This window comes from Loxodonta africana, chromosome 3 (assembly GCF_030014295.1).
Source record: "Loxodonta africana isolate mLoxAfr1 chromosome 3, mLoxAfr1.hap2, whole genome shotgun sequence".
Taxonomy (NCBI): Eukaryota; Metazoa; Chordata; class Mammalia; order Proboscidea; family Elephantidae; genus Loxodonta; species Loxodonta africana.
This window is the reverse complement of record NC_087344.1, coordinates 39,802,673-39,816,851: the sequence shown is the minus strand read 5'-3', so window position 1 is coordinate 39,816,851 and position 14,179 is coordinate 39,802,673. Positions and strand designations below refer to the sequence as shown.

General features: G+C 39.7%; 1 pseudogene; it reads left to right on the top strand.

The window, feature by feature from the left end:
* Positions 1–13,589: 13,589 nt before the first annotated feature.
* On the top strand, positions 13,590–13,708 carry LOC111751530 (5S ribosomal RNA; annotated as a pseudogene).
* Positions 13,709–14,179: the final 471 nt, after the last annotated feature.

Below are 14,179 nucleotides of genomic sequence, written 5' to 3'. Positions count from 1 at the left end.
AGTCCTTACAGCCAACAGCACTGGGTGCCCAAAGTCCTGCTGCAAAATCTTCCCACCTGTGTGCTTTAGGGGACAGGGATACGCCTTCCACCTAGGCATTCAGGGGCAGCCATCAGCCCCCCTACCTTGTTCAGCACATAGCCCCCGCTACTGCAGCCAGATACTTGTGCCTGCTCCAAGCACCCCTATGTAGCCCTGCCCACCTAAGACTGTGGGTGAGGCCTGCATCACACATTTGCTGACTTCCAACCTGGACACCTGAGCTGAATCCACTCAAGAAAAGTCAATAGACTCCCTGGCTCATGCACCTAGTAGCAGCTCTAACCACCGGGGGACAGGATGTGAGAGCTTCAAAGGTGCCAAGAACCAAAGTAGCTCACATGCCCAGCCTATTCGGACATATAAAAACAAAAAGCTAGGACACAGTAAACAAACATAAGGTAAATAAATATTATAACTTATTAATGGCTCAGAGACAAGTCAGTATCAAATCACATAGAGGCAGATCAAGAAGTCTCCAGCAAGTGACTGAAACAAAGAACCAGGAAACCTCCTGGAAGAAGAAAAGGTCTAGGAATTACCAAAGGTAGAATTCAAAAGATTATTATACAGAGCTCTTCAAGAGATTAGGAAGGAGATCAGGCAAAACTCAGACCAAGCCAAGGAACACCAGACAAAGCAATGGAGGAATTCAGAAAAGCTATACAAGACTAAACCAAACCCATTGCTGTCGAGTCAATTCCAACTCATAGTGACCATAAAGGACAGAGTAGAACTGCCCCATAGGATTTCCAAGGAATGCCTGATGGATATGAACTGCCGACCTTTTAGTTAGCAGTTGTAGCTCTTAAACACTACCCCACCAGGGTTTCCTATACAAGATTAGAATGATAAATTTAACAGGCTGCTAGAATCCACAGGGAGACAGCAAACAGAGATCCAAAAGATTAACAATAAAATTTCAGAATTAGACAACTCAATAGAAAGTCACTAGGAGCAGAAATGAGGCGATGGAAGTCAGAATTAGTGAGACTGAAGATAAAGCACTTGACACCAATTTATTTGAGGAAAAATCAGATAAAAGAACTTTAAAAAATGAAGAAACCCTAAGAATTATATGGGATGCTATCAAAAGGAATAGCCTGCGAGTGATTGGAGTACCAGAACATTGGATACTACAGAAAATAGAGAGTTGTTGAAAATTTGCTAGCAGAAAACTTCCCTGATATTGTGAAAGACAAGAAGACATCTATCTAAGAAGCTCACCGAACCCCACAGAAGGTAGATCCCCAAAAAAGCCACAAGACATCTTATAATCAAACTTGCCAAAACCAAAGATAAAGACAGAATTTTAAGAGCAGCTAGGGATAAACAAAAAGTCATCTACAAAGGAGAGTCAATAAGGCTAAGCTGTGACTACTCAGCAAAAACCACGTAGGCAAGAAGGCAATAGGATGACATATACAAAGCCTTGGAGGAAAAAAATTGTCAGCCAAAAATTATATATCCAGGAAAACTGCATCTCAAATATGAAAGCAAAATTAGGGCATTTCCAGGTAAAATGAAGTTTAGGGACTTTGTAAAAATCAAACCAAAATTACAAGAAATATTAAAGGGAGTCCTATGGCTAGAGAATCAACAATATCAGATAACAACTCAAGACTAGGACACAGGACAGAACAACCAGATATCAACTCAGATAGGGAGGTCACAAAAATAAGCCAAAGCTAAAACACTGAAAATAGGAAAAAAGAGACATCAATATGTAAAAGATGACAACATTAAAACAAAAAAGAAGGACTAAATAGTGTAATTATAGAACTTTCATATGGAGAGGAAGGCAATATCAAGAAATAAAAGTGTGGTTTAAACTTAGAAAAATAGAGGTAAATTTAAAGGTAACTACAAAGGAAACTAACCTACCCATCAAAATAAAAAAGAAGAAAAATATAAAGACTCAGCAAATACAAAATCAACAACAATGAAAGAGATGAAAAGAAAACACACAAAGAAAAATGACTCAGCACAGAAAATTAAGTGTTACAAAGAAACTGTCAACACCATTAAAAAAAAAATCAAAATGACAGCACTAAACTCATACTACCAATAATTACACTGAATGTAAATGGACTAAATGCACCAACAAAGAGACAGAGAGTTGCAGAATGGATTTAAAAAACCCAATCTGTCTACATGCTGCCTACAAGAGACAAACCTTAGACTCAAAGACACAAACAAGCTAAAACTCAAAGAGTGGAAAAAAATATATCAAGAAAACAACAATCAAAAAAGAGCAGAGGTGGCAATATTCATCTCTGACAAAATAAATTTTAAGGCAAAATCCACCACAAAGGATACTATATAATGATTAAAAGCTCATACACCAGGAAGATGTAACCATAATAAATATATACTCAGCAAAACTACATGACTCTAAATACATAAAACAAACTCTAACAGCTTTGAAAAGAGAAATGGACAGCTCCACAGTAATAGCAGGAGACTTTACCACACCACTTTCAGTGAAGGACAGAACATCTAGAAAGAAGCTCAAAAAAGATACGGAAGATCTAAATGCCACAATCAACCAACTTGACCTCATACATATACAGAATACTCCACCCAACAGCAGCCAAATACACTTTCTTTTCCAAGGCACATGGAACAATCTTGAGAACAGACCACATATTAAGCCACAAAACACACTTTAACAGAATTCAAAACATTGAAATATTACAAAGCATCTTTTCTGATCATAAATCCATAAAAATAGACATCAATAACTGAAAAAGCAAAGGAAAAAAAAATCAAATACATGGAAACTGAGCAACACCTTGCTCAAAAACTACTGAGTTATAGAAATTCATAGAATCAAATAAGAATGAAAACATATCTTACCAGAACCTTTGGGACACAGCAAAAGCAGTGCTCAGGGGTCAATTTAAAGCAATAAGTGCGCACATCCAAGAAGAAGAAAGGCCAAAATCAAAACATTAACATTACAACTAGAAGAAATAGAAAGAGAGCAACAGAAGAAGCCCTTGGGCACCAGAAGAAAGGAAATACTAAAGGTTAGAGAAGAAATAAATGAAATAGAGAATAGAAAAACAATTGAAAGAGTCAACAAGACCAAAAGTTAGTTCTTTGAAAAGATCAACAAAATCAATAAACTGTTGGCCACACTGACAAAAGAAAAACAGCAGGGGAAGCAAATAACCCAAATAAAAAATGAGATGGGCAATATCACAACAGATCCAACTGAAATTAAAAGGATCATAACAGAATACTATGAAAAATCATACTCCAACAAATTTGAAAACTTAGAGGTTATGGACAAATTTCTAGAAACACACTAATTACTTAAGCTAACACACACCGAGGTAGAAAAACTAAATAAATCTATAACAAAAGAAGGGATTGAAGAGGCAATAAAAAAATTCCCAGCAACAACAAAAAAGCCCTGGGCTTGACGGCTACCAAACTTCAGAGAAAGGTTAACACCAGCACTACTAAAAGTATTTCAGAGCATAGAAAAGTATGGAATACTCCCAAACTCATTCTATGAAGCCAGCATATCCCTGATACCAAAACCAGGTAAAGACACCACAAAAAAAAGAAAATTACAGACCTATATCCCTCATGAACTTAAAAACATGAACTTAGATGCAAAAAATCCTCAACAAAATCCTAGCCAATAGAATTCAACAACATATAAAAAAAAAAAAAAAATTACCATGACCAAGTGGGCTTCATACCAGGTATGCAGGGATGGCTCAACAATAGAAAAACAATCAATGTAATCCATCACACAAATAAAACAAAAGATAAGAACCACATGATCTTATCAATTGATTCAGAAAAGGCATATGCCAAAGTCTAACATCCATTCATGATAAAAAGTTTCAATAAAATAGGAGAAGGGAAATTCCTTGACATAATAAAGGGCATTTATACAAAGCAAATAGCCAACGTCATCCTAAACAGAGAGTCTGAAAGCATTCCCCTTGAGAACGGGAACCAGACAAGAATGCCTTTTATCATCACTCTTATTCAACATTGTGCTGGAGGTCCTAGCCAGAGCAACAAGGCGAGAAAAAGAGATAAAGGGCATCCAAATTGGTAACAAAAAAAATAAAAGTATACCTATTTGCAGACGATATGATCTTATACACAGAAAACCCCAAAGAATCTACAAAAAACAAAACAATAGAACTACTGGAATGAATAGAAGATTTCAGCAAAGTATCAGGATACACAGTAAACATAAAAAATCTGTTGAATTCCTTTAGAAAGGAAATCACAAAACCAATACCATTTACAATAGCCCCCAAGAAGATAAAATACTTAGGAATAAACCTAACCAGAGACATAGAAGACCTATACAAGGAAAACTACAAGACGCTTCTGCAAGAAACCAAAAGAGGCACACGTAAATGGAAAAACATACTGTGATCACGGATGGGAAGACTCAACATTGTGAAAATGTCATTTCTACCCAAAGCGATCTACAGATACAATACAATCCTAATGCAAATTCCAACAACATTTTTTAACGAGATGGGGAAGCAAATCACCAACTTTATATGGAAAGAGAAGAGGCCCTGGATAAGTAAAGCATTATTGAAAAAGAACAACAAAGTGAGAAGCCTCACACTACCTGATTTTAGGACTTATTATCCTGCCACAGTAATCAAAACAGCCTGGTACTTGTACAACAGCAGATACATAGACCAATGGAACAGAATTAAGAATCCAAACTTAAAGTCATCCAGCTCTGAGCAGCTGATGTTTGACAAAGGCCCGAAGTCCATTAAATGGGGGAAAAGACAGTCCCTTTAACAGATGGTGCTGGCATAACTGGACATTCATTTGCAAAAAATGAAACAATACCCATACTTCTCACCATGTACAAAAACTAACTCAAAATGGATCAAAGACCTAAATATATAACCTAAAATGATAAAGATCGTGAAAGGAAAACTAGGGGCAATGCTAGGAGCTCTAATATATGGCATAAACAGAACACGAACCATAACTAACAATGCACAAACACCAGAAGAGAAAATAGATGACTGGGAGCGCCTAAAAATAAAAAAAATGCTCATCCAAAGACTTCACCAAGAGAGTAAAAAGAGAACCTACAAACTGGGAAAAAATTTTTGGCTACGATATATTCGATAAGGCTTTAATCTCTAAAATCTACAAGATCCTGCAAGACCTCCACAATAAAAAAAGCAAATAACCCAATTAAAAAATGGGCAAAGGGTATGAACAGAAACTTCACCAAAGAAGACATTCAGGCAGCTAACAGATACATGAGAAAATGCTCATGATCATTAGCCATTTGTTGTTGCTTCGACCCTATAGGACAGAGTGGAACTGCCCCACAGAGTTTCCAAGGAAGCTGCTGGTGGATTCAAACTGCCAACATTTTGGTAATTGTCATGAGGGCTCCCTCATTAGCCATTAGAGAAATGCAAATCAAAACTACAATGAGATACCATCTCACCCCAGTAAGGTTAGCATTAATCCAAAAAAATACAAAATAGTAAACGTTGGAGAGGTTGTGGAGAGACTGGAACACTTATACAGTGCTGGTGGGAATGTCAAATGGTACAACCACTTTGAAAATCGATTTGGCGCTTCCTTAAAAAGTTAGAGATAGAAGTACCATACGATCCAGCAATCCCACTCCTTGGAATATATACTAAAGAAATAAGAACTGTCACTCGAATAGATATATGTACACCCATGTTTACTGCAGCACTGTTTACAACAGCAAAAAGACGGAAACAACCTAGTTGCCCATCAACAGATAGAGGGATAAACAAATTATTGTACATACACACAATGGAATACTATGCAATGATAAAGAACAATGACAGATCTTCGAAACATCTCACAACATGGATGAATTTGGAAGGCATTATGCTGAGTGAAATTAGTCAGTCACAACAGGACAAATATTGTATGAGACCACTATTATAAGAACTCAAGAAAAGGTTTAAACACAGTAGAAAACATTCTTGATGGTAATGAGGGTGGGGAGCGATGGAGAGAAGAATTCATTAACTACATAGTAGACAAAAATCATGTTAGGTGAAGGGAAGGACAGCACACGATACAGGGGAAGTCAGCACAACTGGACTAATCCAAAAGCTAAGCAGTTTTCCGAACACAACTAAACACTTTCAGGGACAGAGTAGCTGGGGTTGGGATCTGGGGACCATGGTTTCAGGGGACATCTAAGTCAACTGGTATAACAAAGTATATTAAAAAAATGCTCTGCATCCCACTTTGGTGAGTGGTTCCTGGGGTCTTAAAAGCTTGTGAGTGGCCGTCTAAGATGCATCAATTGGTCCTAACAAAGAAGAATGAAAAACATCAAAGACATAGGAAAATATTAGCCCAAGAGACAAAAGGGCCACATAAGCCAGAAACTCCATCAGCCTGAGACCAGAAGAACTAGATGGTGCCCAGCTACCATCAATGACTGCCCTGACAGGGAACACAGCAGTGAGTCCCTGATGGAGCAGGAGAAAAGTGTGGAGAAGAACTCAAATTCACATAAACAGACCAGACTTTTTTTTTTTTTAAGCGTCTGACTGAGACTGGAGGAACCCCTGAAGACATGGCCCCTGGGCGCTCTGTTAACCCAGAACTAAAACCATTCCTGAAGCCCACTCTTCAGACAAAGATTAGACTGGACTATAAAATATAAAATAATACTTGTGAAGAGTGTGCTTCTTAGTTCAAGCAGATCCATGAGACCAAATGGGCAGCTCCTGTCAGGAGGCAGGATGAGAAGGCAGGAAAGGACAGGAACTGGTTGAATGGACACAGGAAACCTGGGATGGAAAGGGGGAGTGTGCTGTCACGTTATAGGGATTGCACCTAATGTCACATAACAATATGTATATAAATTTTTGTATGAGAAATTAACTTGAGCTGTAAACTTTCACCTAAAGCACAATAAAAAAAATTTAAAAAATCCATTTTCCATTGTTAGTATACAGAAATACTATCAGTTTGTAATATTGATCTTATATCCTGTGACCTTGCTATTGTGACCTTGTTCTATTGTCATCATACATTTAGTCCTGTATTTGTTATAAACCATATAATATATCATTATTATATTTGCTTTAAACAGTCAAATTTATTTTAAAGCAATTAGAAATCCAAATAAGTGTCTCTTACCTTCAGCCAAATATGTATTATTTCTTGTGCTCTTTATTAATTTGCATAGATAAAATTTTTCATCATTTTCCTTCAATTTGAAAAAAAATTCTTTAACATTTCTTGTTAAGTGTCAGCTAGTGACAAATTCTCTTAGGTCTCGCTTGTATGCAAATGTATTTATTTTGTTTTTATATGTTTTTCTTTTTTGCTGGATATAGAAATTTAATTTGACAGTTTTCTTTTCCTTTTAGTATTTAAAAATGCTATGCTGTTGTCTTCTGCCTTACATTGTTTATGATGAGAACTCAGCAGTAATTCTGTCTTTTTTTTTTTTTTTGCTGCTTTTAAGATTTTTTTTTTCCCCTTTATCATTGGTTTTCAGCAATTTGATTATGAGATATTTTGGCATGATTTTCTTTGCATTTATCCTGTTTGTAGTTTTTGAGCTTCTGGGATATGTGATTTTATATTCTTCATCAAATTTAAGAAAATTACAGCCAGTTATTATCTTCAGATATTATTTCCTCTCCTATTTCTGACTTCCAATTACATGTACGTTAGACTGCTAAGTTTCTGTTCTTCTTTATTTTCAGCGATGCCCTCAATTTGGAAGGTTTCTATTGCTATGTCTTGAAGTTTACTGATCTTTTGTTCTTCAGTGACTAATCTGCTTTTAAGCCCATTCAGTTAATATTTCATTTCACACATTGTATTTTTTAGCCTTAGAAGTTCCACTTGGCCCTTTTTTAGAGTCTCCATTTCTCTTATCGAATTTTGTTTTCCTTTAAATCCTTGAATATGTTCGTAATAGCTTCTTTGAAGTCCTCATCTGCAAATTCTAGAATCTCTTTCATTTCTATTTGCTGATTTTTTCCCTGAATATGGATTACATTTTCTTTGTTCTTTACACATCTAGTTATTTTTCATTGTTTGTTGGCTATTATGAATATTACATTTTTGGGTGGTTGGATTTTGTTATCTTCTGTAAAGAATATATAATTTTGCTCTGGTAGGTAGTTACATTGTAGATCAGCTTGGTCCTTTCAAGGCTTATTTTTAAGTTGTGTGGCGGGGGGGCATGGACAGTAGCCTTAACTGTATGGCTAATTTAGTCCTTCTACTAAGGTGTGACCTTTTTGAGGTTCTCTACTGACTGCTCTGGGTGTTCATCCAGGTCTCTCTACTCTGGCTGGTTGAACATGAATGTGTCTCATCTTTGTTTGAACTCTGGGAGTTATTCAGCTAACAGCTCCTGTCCTTGTGTAAATTCATTCCGTGCAAGCGCAATGTTCTGGAACTCTTTTCTGAATTACTTCTTCCTCTCTAGTATTTTACCCACCAAAACCAAGCCATGTCCACTTCCCTTTACTTCAATATCTATTCCCTGAGCTCAGGGAGACCACCAAGCTCAGCACTACAGTCTGGAAAGAAAGCAAGGCAATCACAGGGCTCACCTCATTTGTTTTCCTTCTTTCAGGGACCTCAGACTACTCTGCCTGTTGTTCAATGTCTGAAAATGGTTATTATACGTATACTGTCCAGTTTCACAGTTGTTTATGGCTGTAGGACAAGTTTGGTCTGCTTTCTCCATCATGGATGGAAGCAGAAATTAGACAAGTTGTGTTTTAATGTCCACCCAGGCTCTGCCACTGCCTGGCTATGTGGCATTGAGTAATTCCTATCATGTCACAGAACCTAATTCAGTACGTATACAATGAGGACAAAGAATCTTAACGTTCATTGTAAGAATCAGAGGTATAAAGTACTAACATAGTGCCTGGAACATAATACATCCTTGATAAATGGCAGCCATTAGTTGTTTGTATACAGAACTTCAAGGCTCTATGACCTTAGGCAATTCACTTTACCATTCACCTCATACAGAAAATGGAGACAAGATTCATCATGCTAATAATAGCCATCCTTGCTGAAGACTTACTTTGTGCCAGCTATACTAAGCATGCTTCATGTATTGCCAATAATTCTTGCTGAGTTAATACGCTATTTGATGAGCTCCTTGAGAACAGAGCCTGCCTTATTCATTACCATTATGCTCATGTCTAATCCAGTGCCTGATGCATGGTAAGTGCTTCACAAATATTCAGTGACGTATTGAACTGAACTGATAAACACGTAAAAGAGTTACAGCAAAAGGATCCACTGAAACGTAAACGTTATCTGATTCATCTTGAATGTAAGCTCCATGAGAGCAAGTATCTGTCCTGTTCCCATTCTACCCCTAAAACCTAGAACAATTCATGGCACATAGTAGGTGCCTGACAAATATTTATTGAAGGAATGAATAGAAGGACCATATACTTCCCTTGCTAGGTTGCAAGTGGAAAGCACATTGAAATAATCATAAATAAGATGTTGAGCAGCTGTACCATGCAGCCAGTACATTTTCTCAGAGGGTAGCAAGAACTTAAATTCAGGAGACCAAAAAAGGTAACTACACTTGTTTAATTTTGAGTCTTGGTTTCACTTTATGTTAAATGGAAATGATGATAATAACCGCCTCTGAGTTGTGGTGTTGCTGTGAGGATTTAATGAATTAACACGTGTTTGCTCGTGGTAGATGTGCAGTAGCTGCTGCCTGTTATTAATCTGGAGATGGGTCTTGACTTCCCTTCATGGGCTATGGCACCTGATTCTTTTTTACAGGAGAAGGGTTGTAGACCTTCCCTCAGAGAGAGGGCAGGGCCCAGGAGAAAACCTGCAGGTTGCACGTAGCCATCATTCCTCAGCAGGCTGGTCCAAGCTCCTTGCTTGCTTGCTCTCAGAATCTTAAGGAACCAGTGGGCTTTTTCTGAATCTAGAGAGGAAAACAAGTCATGCTGCATCATTGGTTCCTTCTTTCACCTCTCGTAATTCCAAAGAAACCAAATTAGTGCATTAATGACCTTTCATCTTGCACCCTGTAAAGGTAGCTATCAGCTTTACATCTCTTTATAGAAGTGAAATTCAATACAGAGACAACCTTTTATAGTTTGCCAGCTTTTATGAAATGCAATAAATCAATGGCCAAGTACAGCTGCTTGAACACCCTGCTATCTTCACGTGAAAGGGTTGGACTTAATCAGATTGCTTGCGTTGAACACAAGTGTCTCAGCCCCATCAATCTCCCTCAGGCTAAGACCCCTTACTGAGCCTGGTTTTGCAGAGAAAGACTTCATTCAGTTGTCTTTTCTGGAGATGCCATGGGCGCCTTCTCTCGTTGCTGCCACTCTCAAGAGTTCACTGGTGGGTGACTTGGCAAAAAATGTTTGGGATTGTGCCTCGAAGAGAGGACCAGTTGCCGTTGAGTAGATTCTGACTCATGGTGACCCTATGTGTGTCAGAGCTGAACTCTGCTCCATAGGGTTTCAATGGGTGTGATCTTCGGAAGCAGATAACCAGGACTTTCTTCCAGGGTACCTTTAGGTAGATTCAAACCACCAAACTTTTTGCTGGGAACTGATCACATTAAACATTTGTGCCACCCAGGGACTCCTCATACAGGGTAATCCTTTATTATTGTCATCACACTTAAAGTGATACGTTTTGCAATCCCCTGTGGATTAGGATAATAGATTATTATCTTCCTGCTTTTATGAATATTATTCTCTTTGCTTTTGGTACTTTCTAAGATGCATAAGACATTGGCCCATCTCATTAGAAGTTCAGGAGGCAGCAGGTAAGACAGAGTTCCACCCCTTTGCTCAGCCCCTTCCTTTTTCCTGCTGTTGGGCATGTTTCTCCTCGCTAACACTCCTGGGGTAGGCAGAATAATGGAGCCCCCATTATGTCTACAGCCGTATCCCTGGAACCTGTAAATATGTTACCTTCCATGACAAAGGAGAATTAAGGTTGCTAATTAGGTGAATTTAAAAGAGGAAGATTATCCTGGATTATCCAGGTGGGCCCAAAGTAATGACAAAACCAGTGCAGTAGAGTCAATGCCAACTCATGGCAAACCCATGTATGATGGAGTAGAACTGTGCTCCACAGGGTTTTCAATAGCTGACCTTTTAGAAGTAGATTGCCAGGTCTTTCTTTCAAGGCACTTCTAGGTGGATTCAAATTGTCATCCCTTTGATTAGTAGCCAAGTGTGTTAACCATTTGCCCCACCAGAAATTACATGTACTCACAAGGGTGCTTGTAAGCAGAAGAAAGAGGAAGAAGAGGAAGGCAGAGTATTCTGATGTGAGGAGGACTTACCCCCTTTTGCTGGCTTTGGTGATGGAGGAAGAGACCATGAGCCAAGGAATGTGGATGCTTCTAGAAGCTGGTAAAAGTAAGGGAGCAGATTCTATCCTCAAGCCTCTAGAAGGAGCACAGCCCTGATGACACTTTGATTTTAAACTTCTGACTGCCAGAACTGTAAGAGAATAAATTTGTGCTCTTTTAAGCCACTGAGATTGTGCCAATTTGTTACAGAAGCAACAGGAAGCTCATACAAACCCCCACCTCAACATTTATTTAAGCTTTCCTCAACATTTAAGCCCTAAGTCACGAGGCCCACGTTTTCCAGGAAGCCCCTCACCTCTGCTACCTACAGTGATCCTTCTGCTCTTGGAATTTGGGGTTGCCTTGGTTTTACTCTGGTGGCATAGTGGTTAAGTGCTATGGCTGCTAACCAAAAGGTTGGCAGTTCGAGTCCACCAGGCACTCCTTGGAAACCCTGTGAGACAGCTCTACTCTGTCCTATAAGGTCGCTATGAGTCAGAATTGACTCGAGGACAATGGGTTTGGTTTTTTTTTTTTTTTTTTGGTTTGGTTTTACCCCACTACTGCCGATGTTCTGTTTCTGTCCTGTCTCTCGAAGAGTCTTAGAGTGCCCCAAGGGCAGGGTCCAGGCCCCCTTCCTCAAGTGGACTTGTGGTCATAGCTGCTGATTTTTTTAAAAAAATAAAAGCAAAAGGAACTGAAGTAATGTCTCCAAAAGTGTGTGTGCTGCCTCCATCCGGATGCGGAGCCCCAGGCCAGAAACGGTGAGGTCAGGGGAATCCGTCTGAATTCTTAGCCTTGACTGAGGGTCAGGATGGCCCAGGGCCAAAGGTCCCTTCAGTTTTGGTTCCAGATCAAATTATAGAAGAATATGAGCTCGGTTCAGCATGCCACTTCCCAACCAAAAACAAATATTAAAAATTTATTTAAAAAATATGTTTTGTGTGTAGGTTTTGACAAATAGTCACATTGTATCTATCAGATACCTTGATATCTTGCACACAGTAAGCATATGGTATTATTTAGGGATGGTCCCTGGGTGGCTCAAATGGTTTGCTCTCAACTACTCACCTAAAGGTTGGCTGTTCAAACCCACGCAGTGACACCGTGGAAGAAAGGCTTGGTAATCTGCTTCCATAAAGATTACATCAAAGAAAACCCTATAGAACACAGTTCTACTCTGTGATACCTGGGGCTGCCATGTTGGAATCAATGGCAACTAACGACAATAACACAACAACAACAATATTTAGGGAGTGAGTTATTAAAAGAATAAATGGACGAGCTTGGGATCCACTCATATTTTTGGTTCCTGATCAAGCTCGGAAACCTGGTGGTGTAGTGGTTAAGAGCTATGGCTCCTAACCAAAAGGTCGGCAGTTCAAATCCACCAGGTGCTCCTTGGAAACCCTGCGGGGCAGTTCTACTCTGCTCTATAGGGTCGCTATGAGTCGGAATTGACTCAGTGGCAGCAGGTTTGGTTTTTTGGTTTAACCAGGCTCAGCATAGATGATGGAGGGGGTGGAGGAGAAATTGGTCTGAATTGGGTGTGAGGACCCCAGGAGTCTCATCCTTCCTTGGTAAACGTGTATGGGTCTTTTCCTTCAGTGTCCTGAGCTGCCAGCAGAGAGAGGGGCCATATCCCCAATTCCTGGGTCCTGAGGCCCTAACGGACAGCCACCATGTAAAATGGGTTAAAGTGCAGGATCTGGTGATTGAGCTGGGAAGGGGCAGGCAGAGTCCCCTGTACCTGTGAGCTGACTCCCAGGATCCACGGACCCCTTGCCCTTTTTGCTCTCTAGGCTTTCCTGGGAGGCACCTGGGGCAGGGGCACCCTATGCCTGCACAGGGAGCCGAGGGCAAGGGAGCAGGGACAAATTACCCAATAAGAAAGGTAACCATGTGCTTAGGGCATCAACAAAACAGGGGCACCAGTTGTCCAAAGCAAAGGCCCATAGATGACAAGCAGACAGGACCAAGGAAAGGCAAGGGCCACAGTGGAAGAAAACTGGCAGGGCACTAAATGAAACTGACAGCAGCTCCAATGCATGAGAATATGCTGGCCAGAAATACAGTTCACACAGGGCCATGAGGGTGCCCACGCACAAGGTTGTTTAAGCTACGAAGTCCCTACCACTTCAACACCTTCGTTGACATCTGCCTGCTACGGTCTCCTCCCATGTACTTGAAGCTCCTTATCTACTGCTTTACCACCCTGAACTCACCAGATCTTGTCTGATCTTGGAAGCTAAGCAGGATCGGGCCTGGTTACTACTTGGATGGGAGACCATCTGGGAATACTGGGTGCTGTAGGCTTGGAAACCCTGGTGGCATAGTGGTTAAGAGCTACAACTACTAACCAAAAATCAGCAGTTCAAGTCTCCCAGGTGCTCGCTGGAAATCCTATGGGGCAGTTCTACTCTGTCCTATAGGATTGCTGTGAGTTGGAATCAACTCCACTGCAGTGAGGTTTTTTTTTTTTTTTTTTTGGTACCTTGGCAAGTCTCTTGGGAGTATACTATTTCTTTCTAAAAACAAGAGATGAGGGTGGGCTGTCGACTCTTGCTGCATTCACCCAATAAGCAACTGAATCCAACACAAGTGGTTACTGGGCAAGGATGGATTATATTAATAGATAACAGTTCTCTGATCCATTTTGAGAGAACTGTCTTATACATCCATGTCTGCTGATTTCAGCAACTCCAGCCAAGAGGGTCAGTAATGCTCTTTGCCATGATACAAACACAAGATTGTGTTCTTGTGAACATCCTGGTAAACAACCAGTGG